Source organism: Rhinoderma darwinii, chromosome 6 (genome assembly GCF_050947455.1).
Source record: "Rhinoderma darwinii isolate aRhiDar2 chromosome 6, aRhiDar2.hap1, whole genome shotgun sequence".
Lineage (NCBI taxonomy): Eukaryota > Metazoa > Chordata > Amphibia > Anura > Rhinodermatidae > Rhinoderma > Rhinoderma darwinii.
In genome coordinates, this window is record NC_134692.1 from 14,480,046 (window position 1) to 14,499,101 (window position 19,056).

General features: G+C 45.8%; 1 long non-coding RNA gene across 1 annotated transcript in view; it reads left to right on the top strand.

Annotated features, from left to right (window-relative positions):
• Positions 1–19,056, top strand: part of LOC142655278 (uncharacterized) — a 36,901-nt gene that overhangs the window by 10,752 nt on the left and 7,093 nt on the right. The window contains exon 2 of the long non-coding RNA XR_012849460.1: positions 1,198–1,299. This is a non-coding gene — a long non-coding RNA (uncharacterized LOC142655278). The remainder of the gene's footprint in view (positions 1–1,197; positions 1,300–19,056) is intronic.

Consider the following 19,056-nt stretch of genomic DNA (forward strand, 5'->3'; position numbering starts at 1 on the left):
CTGAGGCGAGATGCTCACCTCGCCTCATGGACGGTGCGGCCCTGTCTAATGTGTATGACAGTCTCCCGGCTTTCCGCTGTGGCAAAAACACACCATTTCCTCTGTTTTTTACGGCAGAAAATTGTGCGTAAATTGCTGTGTTTTCCCCAATGTTAGGATATGGAGACATCCGCAGCATAATACAGTAGCAGCAGAGTGGATGAGATATGAACAAATCTCCTCCACACGCTGCGTAAATGATAAGCGGAAAAAACACCCAGAAATTTACTTGCAGTGTTTTTTTTAAAATCCGGAGCATGTCAATTGCATTAGCGTAATCGCTGCTTTGTTTCTTGCGGGTTTTCCCCATTGAATTCATGATTAAGATTGAAGAAAGCCATTAATGGAAAAAGGAGATTTTTTTGGGGGGTTGAGGGTGCATTTACAAATAGTGGGAGGGGTGGTCTTGGGTCTTAAAGGGGTTGTCCAGGAATAGATTACTGTGTTGGAAAAGCTACAATTTCGGATACCCAGAATTCTGTTCTTCGTCCGGTCCAGCCTCCTGGGATAACGTTTCTTCCCCTGTGACCGCTGCAGCAATCACAAGCTGCAGCGGTCACATGGAATTAAATGTCATCCCAGGAGGTCGGGCTGCAGGACGTCAGAGGGTAAGGATGAATTTATTTATTTTTACATGCAATTTTCCGCAGCGGATATTCTGGCCGAAAAACTGCACTGCAATTTGGTGCGTTTTTTTTTGGGCCGGAATTCCCTGCGGAGACCAGGGGGGATACGCTGTGTGCATTTATGCAGCGTATCCGCCCTGTGTGAACATAGCCTAACAGCGCTGCAGACCCTTCTTCATTCTCAGATTTGGTGGGTGTCTAAGAGATCGGACCCCCACTGATCAGAAAGTCATGACATATCCTAGCAATATGCCATTACTTTATGAGACGGGAATAACCTTTTAAAGCCTCTGCACACGGAGAAATATTTTAGTTATTGCCATCAAGTACACAATTCTTTTCCTGCAATCATAGCAGGTAAAGCTGAAGTGTCTAAGTAGCTGCAAATGTGCAAAGATGACAAGTTGCCATTTAAATATAGATGTAGAGAAAAGCATTCAGAGGAAAGTGATAACGAGCTGCTCATAATGTTCAAAAAGAAAATGCCAAAGAGAATCCACAGATAACAGCAATTTGTTTCCTTCTTTGTCAGACGCTCAGAAAAACAACTGTATATTCTGCATCGATAAGTAAGAGCCTCACCTTGTGTCCGCATGGCTGCAAGCTGGACCATTACCATGAGATTGGAGAACAGGTATCTGTAAGCACAAGATAGTGACAACTATAAGGGTATGTTCACACGGCGGGGGTCCGTAACGGCTGAAATTACGGGGATGTTTCAGCCTGAAAACATCCCCGTAATTTCAGCCGTACCGGCATGTGCAGGCGCTTGAACGCCGCGTCAATTACGGCCGTAATTAGCGCTGCTATTCATTGGAGTCAATGAATAGCGGCTCCAATTACGGCCAAAGAAGTGACAGGTCACTTCTTCTACGCGGGCGTCTATTTACGTGCCGTCATTTGACAGCGGTGCGTAAATATACGCCTCGTGTGAACAGACAAACGTCTGCCCATTGCTTTCAATGGGCAGATGTTTGTCAGCGAAATTGAGGCGCTATTTTCAGACGTAATTCGGGGCAAAAACGCCCGAATTACGTCCGTAAATAGGCCGTGTGAACATACCCTAATAAGAACAATTTGCTGCATTTCTGGTAAAATCCTTGACGCCGAGACCACCTCCAGATTATTTTTATTGCCCTAAAATTTTTTGAAGGGGTTGTTTCCCGCTTTCTAAATTGAAGCTGGTCTGTGGTGGGCTGATTGCCGTGGGTCCAGTATCTGAACCCCCGGTGATAACGGCTGATTGGCCATACATTGCTCCTGCAGGGTAAATGCAGTATTACATACTGGCCACTTCAAAAATGGCAGACCTGAGGGCCTTCATTAGTCTGCCAAGCCAACCATCAAGCCCGCGGGATTGCGTCGCGTGGGGGGGGGGGGCGATGCAACGTCACTTGAGGCCACCCCCTTTCTAACCACTTAGATGACGCGGTCTCTTTTGACCGTGGCATCTAAGGGGTTAAACAAGAGGGATCCCAGCCGACATGCTCGTTCTATGGAGCAGGCCCAGCCCATGTGCCTGCTCCATATTCCCCATCTCAACCTGCGCCATATATATACGGCAGATGTGGGGAAGGGGTTAAAATGAACGCTCTTTGTTAGCGTCTTTCCGCTCTGGACAACCCCTATAATTGTTAGAAGAATTTTTTTTTACTTTTTCGCATTTTTAAATAGGTTGTCCAGGATTAAAAAACAACATGGCTGCTTTCTTCCAAAAATAGCACCACACCTGTCCATGGGTTGTGAGTGGTATTGCAGCTTAGTCCGATTCACATCAATGGAGATGATGCAATACCAGACACAACCAATGGACAGGTGTGGTACTGTTTTTGGAAGAAAGAAGCCATGTTTTTCTAATCCTGGACAACCCCTTTAAGACCCAAGACCCTCCCACTATTAGTAAATGCACCCCCAACCCCCCAAAAATCTCCTTTTTCCATTAATGGCTTTCTTCAATCTTAATCATGAGTCTCATAGTTATATCTTTTTCTAGAAATGCAGAGTGACAACCAATATGGCTGCCATAACAGCAGCTCCCAGAGGGGTTGTCACAGATTTACCGGAATCTTAAAAATCATTATTTCTGGAATGGAGACAGTAGAATAGATCGCTGACAGATTTGTCATACAGACATGTGTTACATGCGGATTTAGTTGCAGATTTTGTTGCGGATATAGTCGTGCATTTTACCCTTTGCATAAAAGATTTTTTAAGATATTTTGCAAGTGAATGGGGTTTGCGGATTCCGCAACTAAACTTCTGCAAAAAAAATACGCAATGTGTGAACCCAGCCTAATGGAGGTGATATCGTAACTTTTCCTCTTTTACCAGCAGCTCTCAGACTAGCACTGGTAATCTGATTTTGTGTATGGTTTAACCTATAATATATATTATTTGTGTTGGCTGTGAAGTTGAATGCAATCTTTTGCTCACTGTTATCAGCCATTTCTGCCTGGGGAGAGGCGGACTAGAATGATCCATGTCCGAATCACTACTTTATCTCATGTTTTCCAGGTAAATGACTTCAGCAGCTCCTCTTATATCTCCGCTATACATTTATGAGTGGCCGACCTGAGGTTCAATGCTACATTCAGGCTATGTTCACACAGCTGTAAAATACGGAGCTGTTTTCAGCTCCCCTCTTTATACTATTTACTGTGATTGAGGGGGTTTGTGAACTTTTATTGAGAGCCTGCAAAAAGGGAAAGTGGGAGTACAAGCTGCTGGGAGGTGACCCTTATATATATTAGATATATTACAATGTTTCATTTATTAAGGCCCCACGCACACGAACGTGTTTTTGCAGCCGCAATTCACTCGCAAATCTGCGGGTAAATTGTGGTCCCATTCATTTCTATGGGCCCACGCACACGACCGGGGTTTCCACGGTCCGTGCGTCGCCCAGGAGCCTGGACCGCAAAAAGACGGGACATGTCTTATTACGGCCGTGTTTTGCGGTCCAGGCTCATAGAAATGAATGCACGCGGCCATGTGCACGGACAGCGATTTACAGGTGGCCCGCGGGTGACACTCCGCGGCCGTCCGAGCCAAAAATCATGGCCGTGCACACCACTACGGTCGTGTGCATGAGGCCTAAATACTATCTAGACCTTTGAAGGGCTATTTTTTTATTTTTGTTTAATAAACAGATCAGTCAGTGTGATTAGTGCAACTTTTTAAATAGTTTTGTATTAAAAATTATTTTTACTTTGTGAGATACAGATGCTCTGAATAGAGAACTGTATCTCACAAAGTAAAAATAATTTTTAATAAAAACTATTTAGAAAGTTGCACCAATCACACTGAACATCTCCATAAAGCTGTCAGCAGAGGGAAGCATGAAGTGCTGGGGAATCTCCTGCTAGACGCTGCGCTGACTCTGGACCTGATATAACACAGTGGAGCAGCACTAATGCTCAGTGTCCAAAGTCCTGTTTTCAGATGAAAGTCAATTTTGCATTTCATTTGGAAATCTCGGTCCCGGAGTCTGGAGGAAGAGTGGAGAGGCGTCAATCCAAGTGGCTTGCAGTCCAGTGTGAAGTTTCCGCAGTCAGTGATGGTTTGGGGGCCGTGTCATCTGCTGGTGTTGGTCCACTGTGTTATATCAAGTCCAGAGTCAGCGCAGCGTCTAGCAGGACATTTCCCAGCACTTCATGCCTCCCTCTGCTGACAGCTTTATGGAGATGCTGATTTCATTTTCCAGCAGGACTTGGCACCTGCCCACCCTGCCAACAGTACCAATACCTGGTGTAATAACCACAGTATCACTGCACTTCATTGGCCAGCAAACTCGCCTGACCTAAACCCCATAGAGAATCTATAGGGTATTGTCAAGAGGAAGATGAGACATCAGACCCAACAATGCAAACGAGCTGAAGGCCGATATCAAAGCAACCTGGGCTTCCATAACACCTCAGTAGTACCACAGGCTGATCACCTCCATGCCACGCCACATTGATAACACCTCAGCAGTGCCACAGGCTGATCGCCTCCATGCCACGTGGCATTGATAACACCTCAGCAGTGCCACAGGCTGATCGCCTCCATGCCACGTCGCATTGATAACACCTCAGCAGTGCCACAGGCTGATCGCCTCCATGCCACGCCACATTGATAACACCTCAGCAGTGCCACAGGCTGATCGCCTCCATGCCACTCCGCATTGATAACACCTCAGCAGTGCCACAGGCTGATCGCCTCCATGCCACTCCGCATTGATAACACCTCAGCAGTGCCACAGGCTGATCGCCTCCATGCCACGCCGCATTGATAACACCTCAGAAGTGCCACAGGCTGATCGCCTCCATGCCACGCCGCATTGATAACACCTCAGCCGTGCCACAGTCTGATCGCGTCCATGCCACGCAGCATTGATAACACCTCAGCAGTGCCACAGGCTGATCGCCTCCATGCCACGCAGCATTGATAACACCTCAGCCGTGCCACATGCTGATCGCCTCCATGCCACACAGCATTGATAACACCTCAGCCGTGCCACATGCTGATCGCCTCCATGCCCCGCAGCATTGATAACACCTCAGCCGTGCCACATGCTGATCGCCTCCATGCCACGGCGCATTGATGCAGTAATTCATGCAGGGTCGGAGCCCAGACCAAGTATTGGGGGCAGATACTGGACATACTTTTCAATAGACCAACATTTCGGTATTAAAAATCATTTTTGGGACTTCCGGTTCCGGCGCTGGGGATGCAGGACGCGAGTGACTGAGCTCCCGCTCCCGTCCAGCCTGTAAGCTCGCAATAGTCGCTACGGCGACGATAATCAGCGGGGAAGTCACCAGCCCTGCACACGGCAACATCATCGGTGGTGCCTGTATGGACAGGTACCTCCTCAGAAGCGCGCAGAAGCCAGCCATGGAGGAATCAGCCGCGGCCGTGGTAAAGGGAGGTAAGATGGCGGCGCTTCCCGCCACTGCGACCCTGCTATACACACAGGAAGATGAGCTGCAGCACCATCAGTCCCAGCTTTCAAGCCCGGCAGAGCATGTACTGTCCGCTCTTCCAGTAGCCATTGACTATGTAACCCTGGCCCGTGAAGTAGCCAAACAGATAGCGCCAGACCTGCAAAAGGCGCTGGAAAAAACGGTGCAAGATTCTCTAAACCGCGTGCATGCGGAGCTGGCACAAGTCACTATCAGAGCTGATGAGTTAGAACAGCGTATGACGCTGCTGGAGGATGAAAATGAACGCCTGCAATCCAAACTCAAAGGGGTGCTGTCTGTTACTGCGCAGTTGGGGGACAAGGTGGAGGATCTGGAAAACCGCTCCAGGAGGAGCAACCTGCGACTGGTGGGGCTGAAAGAAGCGGTGATATCTGCTGATTTGCAGCGAGTGTGTGAGAGGACATTGCCGGAAGCCTTAGGTCTCCCCCGTCCCTGCCGGGTGGAGAGGGCGCATAGAGTGGGGCCGGACCCCAGAAACCTCCCAGCAACAGCTGACCATAATTCACATCGTCCCAGACAAGTGATCTTCAAACTGTTGGATTACAATGACAAGGTGGCACTCATGAAAGCTTTCCGCAGCAGATCGCGTCCTTTGGAAATAATGGGCATGAAAGTGCTACTATTTGAGGATTTCTCGGCGGAGGTTGCAAAACGAAGGCGGGCTTTCAGCAAGATCTGCACCGCGCTGTTCCAAGCGAGAATACGCTTTAGCCTGCAGTACCCAGCCATCCTGCGGGTGTTTCAAGAGAACGGGCGGAACAAGGTTTTCACCACTCCACAGGAAGCGGAGGACGCACTTGCGGAGCTTTGTGGGAACAGATCACAGCAAGAGGAGCGTCACAGTCCAGTACATAGTCCGCAACGCAAGTCAAGAGAAGACAAAAGGAACCGGCTAAATATGGAGCGTACCTGGGCAGAAGCCTTAATGCCCACACCTGGAAGATCCCGGGGGGGTCGAGCCGGAAATAGAGGGGACTCTCCGAAGCCGCAGAGGCGAACACGGGACCGCACCCGATCCACGTCTCCTGATTGACGGACGAAGTCCTTTTTGGCGCATTTTATTTAAGCTGATGTGATTTTGTGGACGCTGTAGACCAATTGCAGATTCCGACCAGATACAGATAAGTTTACAGATAATCTGAAAGTTATTGAGGGGGATATTTTGCAGTCTTATACAGCACTATGTACCGGTCAATAGTTGACCTATTGTTACAATGCTACAATGTTATCAAGGTTGAAGTATATGCATTCTGATATTTCCCTGCTTTTTCACTGCAAGATATTTGTGAGGGAGTTAGATCAGGATCTGAGATTGTCCCTGGTGGGCGGGATTGACCGGGAGTGATACAATGCCTCCCCCATGCAAGGGATTAGTGTTATCTGTTACAATGGCAGACTGAGGGAAATTGTGGTAGGAGATAGGGGGCACGGAGGTAGGGAAACCTTGAAGCGAAGCAAGGTTCATAGGGAAATGTGAGGATGCAATCCTAACGGACTCTAGGCTGTTAAAGTAATGATAAGGGAAGGTACATAAGGGTGCGCAGGCGACAAAGAGGTACTGAGGGGGCAAGGGCAGGTGTTACTTCCTCATGGAAGGAGCCATATAGGCAGGCTGGGGGGGGAGGGGGAGGGAGGGGCGCGTTCTGGCATAACAGAAAAAAGTGAAGTCACATACACCAGTGGGTATTAAAGGAACAGTGTCATCACAAATTATTTTTTTATATGTTAAAGATGTTAGTGCTTTAATAAAAACGTTTATTTTCATTTGTGTGTTTGTGTTTTACTGTTTCTTATTTTTACACTTTTTCTTCCCTATGGGGGCTGCCATTTTTTGTTCCATTTCTGTGTGTGTCGATTAACGGCACACACAGACATGGAATACGGCAGCCACAGTCCCATAGGGACTGCGAACGGCTCCCGTCCCATTGACTGCCGTGTACGGCGTCTGTGTGGGAACTGCGCATGCGCCGCTCCCACACAGTCCTATTCGAAATTGGCGCCGTCCGGCGCCATTTTCCTGTGGACCGGAAGTCGCGGCCGGACAGTAATATTACTACTTCCGGTCGCGGCTTCCGGACTTGTGCACATGGAACAGCGGCAGCAAAGGGAGCGGACGGGCCGGAGGGAGCCGCGGCGGCAGGAGCAGGTAAGAGATTTCAATGTATGTTAGTGTTTGTGTGTGTTTACTACTGTATGTAAACCTACTACACTGTGGGTTACCTCAAAAAATGGCGACACACAGTGTAGGAGGTTAAACCTTTCAAACCCCTCGTTTATCCCGGCACTAGCCAGGATAAAGGAGGGGGGGATGCTGAGAGCTCACTAGAGCGAGGGCTTTTAACCCAATGTTGCAATGCTGCAATTTTGGGAACAGCTCCATCTAGTGACCAAAAATGGGTAGTATTATAAATTAGAAATAATTTATAATATTACATGGACTCGTGCAAAAAAATAAAAAAAATTTGAACAATGTTTAATCACCCACACACTAAATGTTTAATTTTTAAAAAAAAAACATGTTTTTCTGGCAACACATTCCCTTTAAGGGACTGCTAACCCTTGCCGCAGGTGATTTTATGATTTTGTTAGGTAAGGGATGGTTGGCCTTGTTGGTTCTGGCTTACAAGCCAGGGTTTGGTTATGATGTTAATGTTAATGTTTGTACATGGCTCTTGGGAAAAGACGGATCTGACTCCCTGGACTCCACACGACTTTTAGGCACTTTAGCTCATCTTAAACACGGTCCAATAACATGAAAATAGTTTCTTGGAACGTTAAAGGGCTGAGATCCCCACAGAAACGGACCAAACTTTTAAGGCACATGAAACGATTGCATCCTGATGTGGCCCTATTGCAGGAAACTCACCTATCCGAGCCGGAGTTTAAGTATTTGCAAAAGTTCTGGGTGGGTCAGGTTTTTGGCTCGTCGGCAAGGGAGGGTAAGGCGGGAGTTATAATTCTGGTACATAAAAACTTTGCGTTTACGCTGGTGTCCCAGGAGCGGGATGACGAGGGCCGTTGGATCCATCTAGTGATGGAGCATGCAGGGGAAACCATCAGTATTCATAATGTGTATGGCCCAAATACGGTTAACACTGGTTTTTTTGGTCACTTGGAAACCCAACTCCAGCAGGATCGCACTAGGTTTTTGATTTTAGGGGGAGACCTTAACACTGTAAGGTCTTCAAAGGAGGATAGGAGCGCAGGGACTAGTTCGCAGAGAAATAGAGATAAGATCTTGCCCGACTTTTTAAGACACACGGCCCTAATAGATGCGTGGAGGAGTCTACACCCAGATGCACGGGAATATACACATTTCTCTCATGTTCATCAGTCATGGTCGCGTATTGATTATTTGTTAGTTAGTGACGCAATGGCGCGACGTTTACGTGAAGCGGCAATTGAAGATTTAGTTATTTCGGACCATGCTCCGGTTACCATTACATTGGCTGACACAGTAGCTAGAGGAACGGATTTTATCTGGAGGTTTCCCGCTTTTCTGGCAAAGGATGAGGGCTTTACACAGAAGCTTAAGGGGTGGTGGATGGAATTCGATGGGGATAATGTAGCGCATCGTTCGGAACCGTCATTGTATTGGCGTACAGCCAAGGCGGTAATAAGAGGGAAAATCATGCAGTATATGTCTAATCTTAAACGTAAGACGACCGAAAGATACAAGGCAGCGAGCGACAGATTACGGCGTGCGTACATAGCATTCCTACATTCGCCATCAATGCTATTGGGGGAGGAATGGAAGGAAGCCAAGCGACAGTTTGATCAATGGTTAGACAAAAGAGAGAGTATTTACCGGTCCCAATTTGATGCTGATTTAATGCGTTTCGGCAATAAGGCGGGCAAATTATTAGCGCGGTTAGCAAAGGGGAGGTATGCACCGGCACATATTTCAACACTTAAAGAATCAAACGGAACTCCTACCTCGCACCCAAAAAAAATCAATACCATATTAAGTAAATATTACCAAGCCCTTTACTCAGAAACACCCATAGATCTCCAAAAAGGGAGGGAATTTTTGGAGAAGGTGAAGTTGCCAGGGCTTACCCAGGAGCAGAATGGCCATTTGAGCGCGGAGATTACACTAGAGGAAGTTTGGAGCGCCATTAAAACATTATCTAACGTAAAGGCCCCGGGTCCGGATGGATTCACAGGGGAGTTTTTCAAATCTCTGAGAGAAGAAATCAGCCCTACCTTGGTGGCATATTATAATACTTTACTAGGAACGGGAGCTTTACCAGCAGAGGCCAAGGTAGCGCATATAAAGGTGTTACCCAAGAAGGGGAAGAATCCTCTTGACCCGGGGTCGTACCGCCCCATCTCGCTGATAGATCAAGATCAGAAATTGGTCACAAAAATTTTGGCCAATCGACTGGCTATGTATCTACCCATACTGGTGGGAAAATCTCAGGTAGGCTTTGTAAAGGGCAGGGCTGCAGTGACAAATTTACGCAAGGTATTGACGGTGCTAGAAACAGTCAGGCACGATCCCCAGCCAGGTACCAGGCCGGCACTTTTAGCGCTAGACGCAGAGAAAGCCTTTGATAACATACAATGGGAATGGCTGGGGATGGTGCTAGACAAAATGAACATTCAGGGAGATTTCCGGGTCTTCCTGAAGGGAGTCTACACTAGCCCGCAAGCACGCGTTCATTCCTCGGGGTTCCTATCAGATCCCTTCCAATTACATAAAGGAACACGACAGGGTTGCCCCTTGTCGCCCCTGCTATTCAATCTAGCACTGGAACCTATGGCCAGATTCTTGGAGGAATCGGATATGTTCAGAGGCATTCAAGTGGGATCTTGTGCAGTGAAATTAGCCCTGTTCGCTGATGATGTCATACTTTTTATGTCAAACCCTCAGGAGCATTTAGGGAAGGTTTTTCAATTTTTGCAGGAATTTGGGCAATGCTCGGGATACAAAGTCAATATAGCTAAGAGCGAACTGCTGGAGTTGGGCAGGCCATTGCCAAAGACCTTTTGGCAATCCTTGGGTTGCGGGATATCACCAGTGGAACACTGCATTACCTATCTGGGTATCAAAATAGGGAGGGTACCAGACACTCTGTATGGCTTAAATTATCCCCCGTTAATTAAAAAAATACAAGCGGAACTCACTAGATGGGGCCAATTGCCGTTGTCCCTCTTGGGAAGATGTCATCTGATCAAGATGGTTAGTTTTCCTAGATTGCTATACCCCTTTCAAACGCTACCTCTCTTATTGAAGCATGTGGATGTCTCGAAATTGACGGCTTCATTCACTAAATTTATATGGGCAGGAAAAAGGCCGCGCATAGCACTCACCAAGTTCATGATGGGCAAACAAGAAGGGGGTGTGAACTTTCCGAATGTCAGGGGTTATAACGTGGTCTGTCTTATGCGTCATGTAGTAGATTGGCTTCATGAAACAAGTAATTATTCCAATTTAGATCTGGAAGGGGAGTATGCTTCACCTTGGAACCTGAAAGCTTTGTTACATTGTAGAATCGCTTCTCTTCCGTGCCGTCTCAAAACCTCCATTGTATTGAGAGATACAGTTCTAGCTTGGAAAGTGGTACGTAAGCAGTTTGGGTTACCCCACCTGTTATCGAAGTATATGCCGTTGAGCGGTCATCCGGAGTTTTTACCGGGAATGGACAAGGGGGACGGAATTGCCTCATGGGGGAGGGTAGGCATTGGTAGCGCAGGGGATCTTATGCATGCAGAGGAAAAGAGGTGGTTAACTGGGGAGGAAATCACCGCTAAACTCAGACCCATAGTAGATAGAGTCAATTTTTTGCAAGTACTTCAGGTACGAACATTTTGTACCTCCAGGCTCAGGGATTTGAGTAAGGAAGCTACTACGCACACTCTGGATGAAGTCATAGGTCCAACAACTGGGCGGGCGACCATTTCAGGAATGTATAGAGCATTGAGAGAGGGTTTTGTTCGTCCGCAATTAAGGATTAGTTTTAAAAGCTGGGAACGGTGGACTCAGGATCCAGATATAGGAGAGACCATACTGGGGGGTTGGGAGACGGTACGGAAGAGTGTGATAAATGAGAGCTGGAGGGAAACCTATTTCAAGTTGATGCATGCAGCTATATATGGCTTTAATATCTTGCCCTCACAATCTTTCCCTGATCGCATTACAAGTTGTCCCAAGTGCAATACACCACTGACGAATTTGTGGCATGGAGTGTGGGGGTGTGTACATACGAAACGATTTTGGGTTATGGTACAGAAATATATTAAGGACCATTGGAAAACGAATCTCCCAATGACGCCTCAAGCGCTACTATTCCATCAAGCGCGGCCGCCAGAGGAAGAGGGTGCTCGAGGAGTAAGATCACCTCCCGTGTTGGTGCACACGATTCTACTGGTAGCTTTGAGATGCCTCCTGAGTCACTGGTTAGAGGCAGACATGCCGGGCTTAGAATTGATTGTGTCACGGCTGAAACAGTTATTGGTTCTTGAGAGGGTGGAGGTGGAAAGGCGGAAGGAAACGGGAACTAAGAAGCTATTTGATAAGTGGCAAGTATTTATAGAAACGCAATGTACAGCAGCCGAAATAGCGGAAATTGTTAGGCCTTTCCAGTACACAAAGTGGTACTGCACGCAGCTCTTGGCAGGCGTTTTAGGGAGGATGCAACTGTAAGCCAGCTGGGGGAGAAAGGATGAGTGGAAACTCATTGATGATCTAGGTGGTGTTGGAGTTGGGGGAGTCATGTTTGTTTGGTCCATCTGAAGATCGACAATTATGCCATGTTTCTATGTTGGTGTGTTTATATGTTATGTTGAATTTAATTTAAAAGTTAATCCCATGACAGTTGAGTGCTGCGCACTCATGATGTAACTCTTAGGGTACGTTCACACGTAGTCAACCAAAACGTCTGAAAATCCAGAGCTGTTTTCAAGGGAAAACAGACCCTGCTTTTCAGACGTTTTTTTACCAACTCGCATTTTTACCAACTCATTTTTTTACCAACTCGTTTTTGGAGCTGTTTTCATTGGAGTCTATGAGAAAACAGCTCCAAAAACGTCTGAAAGAAGTGTCCTGCATATAATGTATATAAGTGCCCTGCATATAATGTATATAAGTGTCCTGCATGTAATGTATATAAGTGTCCTGCATATAATGTATATAAGTGTCCTGCACTTCTTTTGACGAGGCTGTATTTTTACGAGTCGTCGTTTGACAGCTGTCAAACGACGACGCGTAAATAACAGGTCGTCTGCACAGTACGTCGGCAAACCCATTCAAATGAATGGGCAGATGTTTGCCGACGTATTGGAGCCGTATTTTCAGACGTAAAACGAGGCATAATACGCCTCGTATACGTCTGAAATTTGGCCGTGTGAACATACCCTTACGTGAAATGTTTGTAAGAAAATGTGAAAACTGACAATAAAAAGGATATTTAAAAAAAAAAAAAATCATTTTTGAAATTGGGCTTATATAATATTCAGATTTTCTGAGACATTAAATTTGGGGTTTTCATTAACTGTTCCCATAATCATCAAGATTAAAAGAGAAAAATGCTGGAAATAGATCCCTCTGTGTGTAATGAATCTATAGAATATACGAGAGACACTTTTTTAATTGAATTGCTGAAATAACTTAACTTTTCGATGAACAATAATAAGGACTACCAATAGGATTCTGTCAACTCACCTTACATAAATGAATCATGATGTCTCCAGCTGCTCCTCCCTATATTTATAGCGCATGTTTCCTGTCCACTTAGGCCCGATGCACACAGCCGAAGTTTATATTTACGGATGTGTGTCTGGGCCGTAAAAATGATCCGCAAAACATAGAGCTTGTCCTATTCCTGTCTGCAATTGCAACACAGGCTCGACCACAGAAGACTATGGGCGCTTCCGCAATTTCGGACGGTTACGGATGTGATCCCTAGCCGTCGGATCCTTACGGTCGTGTGCATGAGGCTTTAACCAGGGGTTTGTTTTTTTTGCAATTTGTTTTTATTGTGTGTAATGTTTATTATTTATTTTCTTGCTTATAACAAGTCAACAATCTGTAATCGCAGGAATTTTTTACACGGATATTTACATTAAACAAATAATGAATCGTTTATACTTGACTGATGAGATGCATCTTGTGGCTCAGCTGTGATGAGGACGTCATTTGCATTTTAAGCATCTGATGGAGGAATCATTTTGCAGTTGCTCAAATAAGCCTCAATGCTTTCCATAAAACGCTATGGCTGTGTAAGGGTATGTTCACACGCAGTGGTTTCAGACGTAATTCAGGCGCGTAAAATGACGGCTCGTCAAAAGAAGTGCAGGACGTTTTTGGAGGCGTTTTTCATTGACTCCATTGAAAAACAGCTCCAAAAACATTTTTGCTCACGGAGTGTGAACATAGCCTTATGCATCTACCTAAAAACGTTACCTGAAGCTGCTGGGCCCAATGCAAAATTTGAAACAGTGCCCCCTACCTACATGTGCCTATTATAATACTGGTGTCTTTCTTTATGGTAGAGAGGTCTATGGACCTCCTCAGGTACCAGGGTCCGGATGCGACTACTCTGCACCCCCAATAGCTACGCCACTAAATCTCAATACCTATACCAGACTGTGAAGACTACTAGTATATCCAGAAAATGAAACACACATAGCACAAGTCATGTACCATGACAATATAAAATAAACTTTATTGAAATATACATAACACATTGGCCATCAAAATATAAAAACAATATAGCACACAGTTAAAAAGGAGAGTATGGAGGAGCTGCGTGAATAATCCAATATATATGCTACCATACTATAAACATCCTGTGATGTGGTAACAAATGCAGATATCTATAGAAAAGATAATCATATAGATCAAGTATTTGGACAACAGAAGCACATAAATATATTTAGCACCTGACAGAAGAGCACACAATTGTGCATACATGTAAGAGTATACAGCTAAAGCTCCAAGTTGCACCCAAAACAAAGGCCACTAAATCTGCCTGTTACTTATCCTTCAAATTGACTTTTCCCTGTTATTTACATAGGGCCGAAATATTCCTGTCCACAGATTGTCCACAGCAGGGATCACAGCCTAATTTTCGGATCTCATGCATTAGGGACAATTCTTGTAGGAAGTTAGTTACTGTAGCCTTTCAGGATGTTTTTGGAGTATGGGAGGAAACTGAAGACTAAGGGGAAACCGAAGTAAGTATTGAGAGAACATACACACTCCATGCAGATGTTGTCTTGGTCGGATTCAAACCCAGGACCCTAGAACTTCACATCTTATATACAGAACCGCTATACTGCCCATCACCGCAATGAACAATAGCAATATAGCCTAATAGGGATTTTATTAGCGTTGACTTTACAAACTTTTTAAGTTTTTTAATGTGTGTCATTTTGTAAATGCCCATTTTGAAAAAAATGCCACTAACCCAAAAACGCACAAAAACAGCACAAACCAAAATGCTATGTATGTAACCTTTTTTAAATAATTTACTATCGAACGGGCCACAGAGTTTTTGACCTAAAAAAAAACACAGCGAAAATCACAAAAAAAACGGCACTAATTATTATTTTTTTTACTTTTGATTTTCTTGGGGGGGCTGAAAATGTTTTTGTAAAAACTTGGTAGTATGTTAGCTCACTCTAAGGGGGGATTCACACGAACGTGTATTCGGTCCGTGCGGGCCGCGTGGTTTTCACGCGCCACACACAGACCAATACAAGACAGACAGTCCGTGCTTTTTGCGCAGCGTTTGTCAGCTGCGCAAAAAGCGCGACATGCTCAATATCTCCGCGTATTTCGCGTATCACGCACCCATTGAAGTCAATGGGTGCGTGAAAACCACGCAGGTCGCACGGAAGCACTTCCGTGCGAACCGACTGAAACAGCGCACCAGGTGTCAAAAGGATGAATGTAAACAGAAAAGCACCACGTGCTTTTCTGTTTCCAAACATCCAAACGGAGTGTCTTTGAGATGAGCGAACCCGGACAACCGAACCGAACTTCACCGGGTTCGGCCGAACTCGTTTTGGCCAAACCCGGCAAAAAATTTTCCGGTACGCGACGTCAGGAGAAAGTCACTGTCCAGGGTGCTGAAAGAGTTAAACTGTTTCAGCACCCTGGACAGTGACTTCCGATCACAATATACATGAACGTGTAAAAAAAAAACGAAGTTCTGACTTACCGATAACTCCCGGCTTCTTCCTCCAGTCTGACCTCCCGGGATGACAATTCAGTCCAAGTGACAGCTCCAGCCAATCACAGGCCAAGCACAGGCTGCAGCGGTCACATGGACTGGCGCGTCATCCAGGGAGGTGGGGCCCGATGTCAAGAGAGGCGCGTCACCAAGGACGCGTCACCAAGGCAACGGCCGGGAGGGAAGTTCTCGGTAAGTACGAACTTTTTCTTTTTTTTTAACAGGTTTCTCGATATTGTGTTCGCCATTCACTGTCGAGGGTGCTGAAAGAGTTACTGCCGATCAGTTTGCTCTTTCAGCACCTTGGACAGTGACGGGCGTCGACTAGCCTCATCTCTATGATGGCGGCTGCGCGAAAATCACGCAGCCGCGCATCATACACGAATGACACACGCAGCTGTCAAGTGGTTTTTGCGTGCGCAAAACGCTGCGTTGTTTGTGCGCGCAAAAACGCAACGTTCGTCTGAATCTGCCCTAAAGGCAAAGGACAACCCCTCCTCTTCTATATGTCTTAATAGGGCATAGGGACGTAATAGAGGGTGCAACCCAGCTCAGGACCCTCCCACTATTAGCCAAAGAGGAAAACAGCTAACAAAGAGGGGCTCTCTCTCGCGGACGCAGCCTGGCCACCTATCACATCGTTGGCCATACATTTCAGAAGCCGGCATGTAATTCCACATTTGCAGTAAATGTATGGACAGTGCAACTTTCCCTTGCAATATTAGCTGCTTAGGGTTTTCTGAAGCCAGACCTGCATACGGCTTCATTTGAAATAGGGGTACTCTTGATAAGACAACCCGTTTAAGTTAAATTTGCCCTTCGAGTCTGACTAGTCCCAATTCTGTCCTGATTGACCCCAATGTTTCGTTTTACCCTAAGTACATGTTCACACTGTTTATTTTCGGCCGTTTTTCGGGCCGTGATCGCCCGAAAAACGGCCGAGAAATTGGAAGCAGAACTCCTCCAAACATCTGCCAATTTCAATGGGAAAAACGGTGTTCTGTTCCGATGGGCCGTTTTTTTAGACGGTCGTTTTGAAAAACAGGCGCGTAAAAAAACTGCCGCGAAAAAGAAGTGCAGGTCACTTCTTGGGACGTTTTTGGAGTCGTTTTTAATTGACTCTATAGAAAACAGCTCCCAAAACAGCCGTAAATAGGAGCTCCGTATTTTCAGACGTTTTTGGTTAAGCTTGTGAACGTACCCTAAGGGCATGGCCCCACGTGGCGTATTTCTTCCGCAACTGTCCGCATCAATGCCGCACAGAATCTGCGTTGCAGATTCTGTGGCGGATCTGCCCAAAATTTGCAGTAAATTGATGCGGACTAGCTGCTGCGTATTGAGGTGAAAGTACTTCCCTTCTCTCTATCAGTGCAGGATAGAGAAAAGGGACAGCACTTTCCCTAGTAAAAGTAAAAGAAATTCATACTTACCCGGCCGTTGTCTTGGTGACGCGTCCCACTTTCGGCATCCAGCCCGACCTCCCTGGATGACGCTGCAGTCCATGTGACTGCTGCAGCCTGTGATTGGCTGCAGCCGTCGCTTAGACTGAAACGTCATCCTGGGAAGCCGGACTGGAGGAAGAAGCAGGGAGTTCTCGGTAAGTATGAACTTCTATTTTTTTTACAGGTTGCTGTATATTGTGATCGGAAGTCACTGTCCAGGGTGCTGAAACAGTTACTGCCGATCACTTAACTCTTTCAACACCCTGGACAGTGACTATTTACTGACGTCGCCTAGCAACACTCCCGTAATTACGGGTGCACACACGTAGTCACCCGTAATTACGGGAGCCCCATTGACTTCCTCAGTCTGGCTGTAGACCTAGAAATACATAGGTCCAGCCAGAATAAAGAAATGTCATGTTAGTAAAACCAATACGCTCCGCAGCACACATAACATGTACATGACATCTGCGGACTTCATTGCGGAATTTAGAATCTCCACTGAAATCAATGGAGAACTTCCGCAATGAGTCCGCAAACAGTCCACCACAAGTCCGACACAGTCAGCGTATGCCGCGGACACCAAATTCCGCACCGCAGCCTATGCTCCGCAGCGGAATTTTCCGCATCGTCTAAACGAACCCTACTAAAAAGCAGTGGAAGGCAATGGAGAAACGGGTCCGCTGCGGATTAACGCTGCGGAATGTCCGCAGCGGAATACCAGAGCAATTCTGCCACGTGGGGCTTTGCCCTTACCCTCCACACCATCCTGGCAAATTACATCAAATCTGCAGGACATAATATTTAATCATCTACTTATAACATATATACCGCTCTCTCTCCATAATTGTCCTGCATCGCTCTGTTCTGAAATGACTGGGCCATAAGGTTTATGTCATCCATTATGACAAATTGTAATATCTGGATTGTTGATGAGGTTTATGCCTGCTGCTCCAGCTAACAGACGGCTAGTATGATAATGAATCCTGACAAGCACCAGAGACTTGTTATCATTTACTGCTTCTGAAATACGACTCAGAAAGATGGGGAACATCAGAGCCATTCCATCAGAATCAACTTTACTGGTTGCAGGTGTTTTTAAAGGGCAAATCCACTCGCAACTGATAAGAGCATCACTGATACAATAAAAAGTTTTAAACACAATTTTTTACTAAATACTTTCCTATTTGTTATAAATATCCTTCACATCATGCCTGAAGATGGAGCCGAGATTTTACGTACTCTTTCCTCTGGATATTATAATACTGCCCCCTATGTACAAGAATATAAGTACTATAAGGCCATGTTCAGACGTGGCGGAATTTTTCCACTGCAAATGTTGGTGCAGTTTCGGGGCAATTACGCAACGAATCTGCACCAACATTTGCATATTTGACAGGTAATTCAGACGTTGCAGATATCACAGCGGACTTGCCACAGATTTCAGATTTTGCATTGCAGTGAAATTCCGCTTCTTCTCTGCAATGTAATAGACATGCTGTGGAGGGAAAAATCTGCACCGCAGCCTAATTTATATTCCGCAACACCTGAACTAAGTTTCCTAAAAATGTATAGAAAGAAAGGTAAAAAACGGCTGCTGCAGAACTGTGAACTGTCCGCAGTGGAATTCAACAGCAATTCCGCCACGTGTGAATGTGCCCTTATACTGCCCCCTATGTACAAGAACATAACTACTATAATACTGCCCCTATATACAAGAATATAACTACTATAATACTGCCCCTATATACAAGAATATAACTACTATAATACTGCCCCTATATACAAGAATATAACTACTATA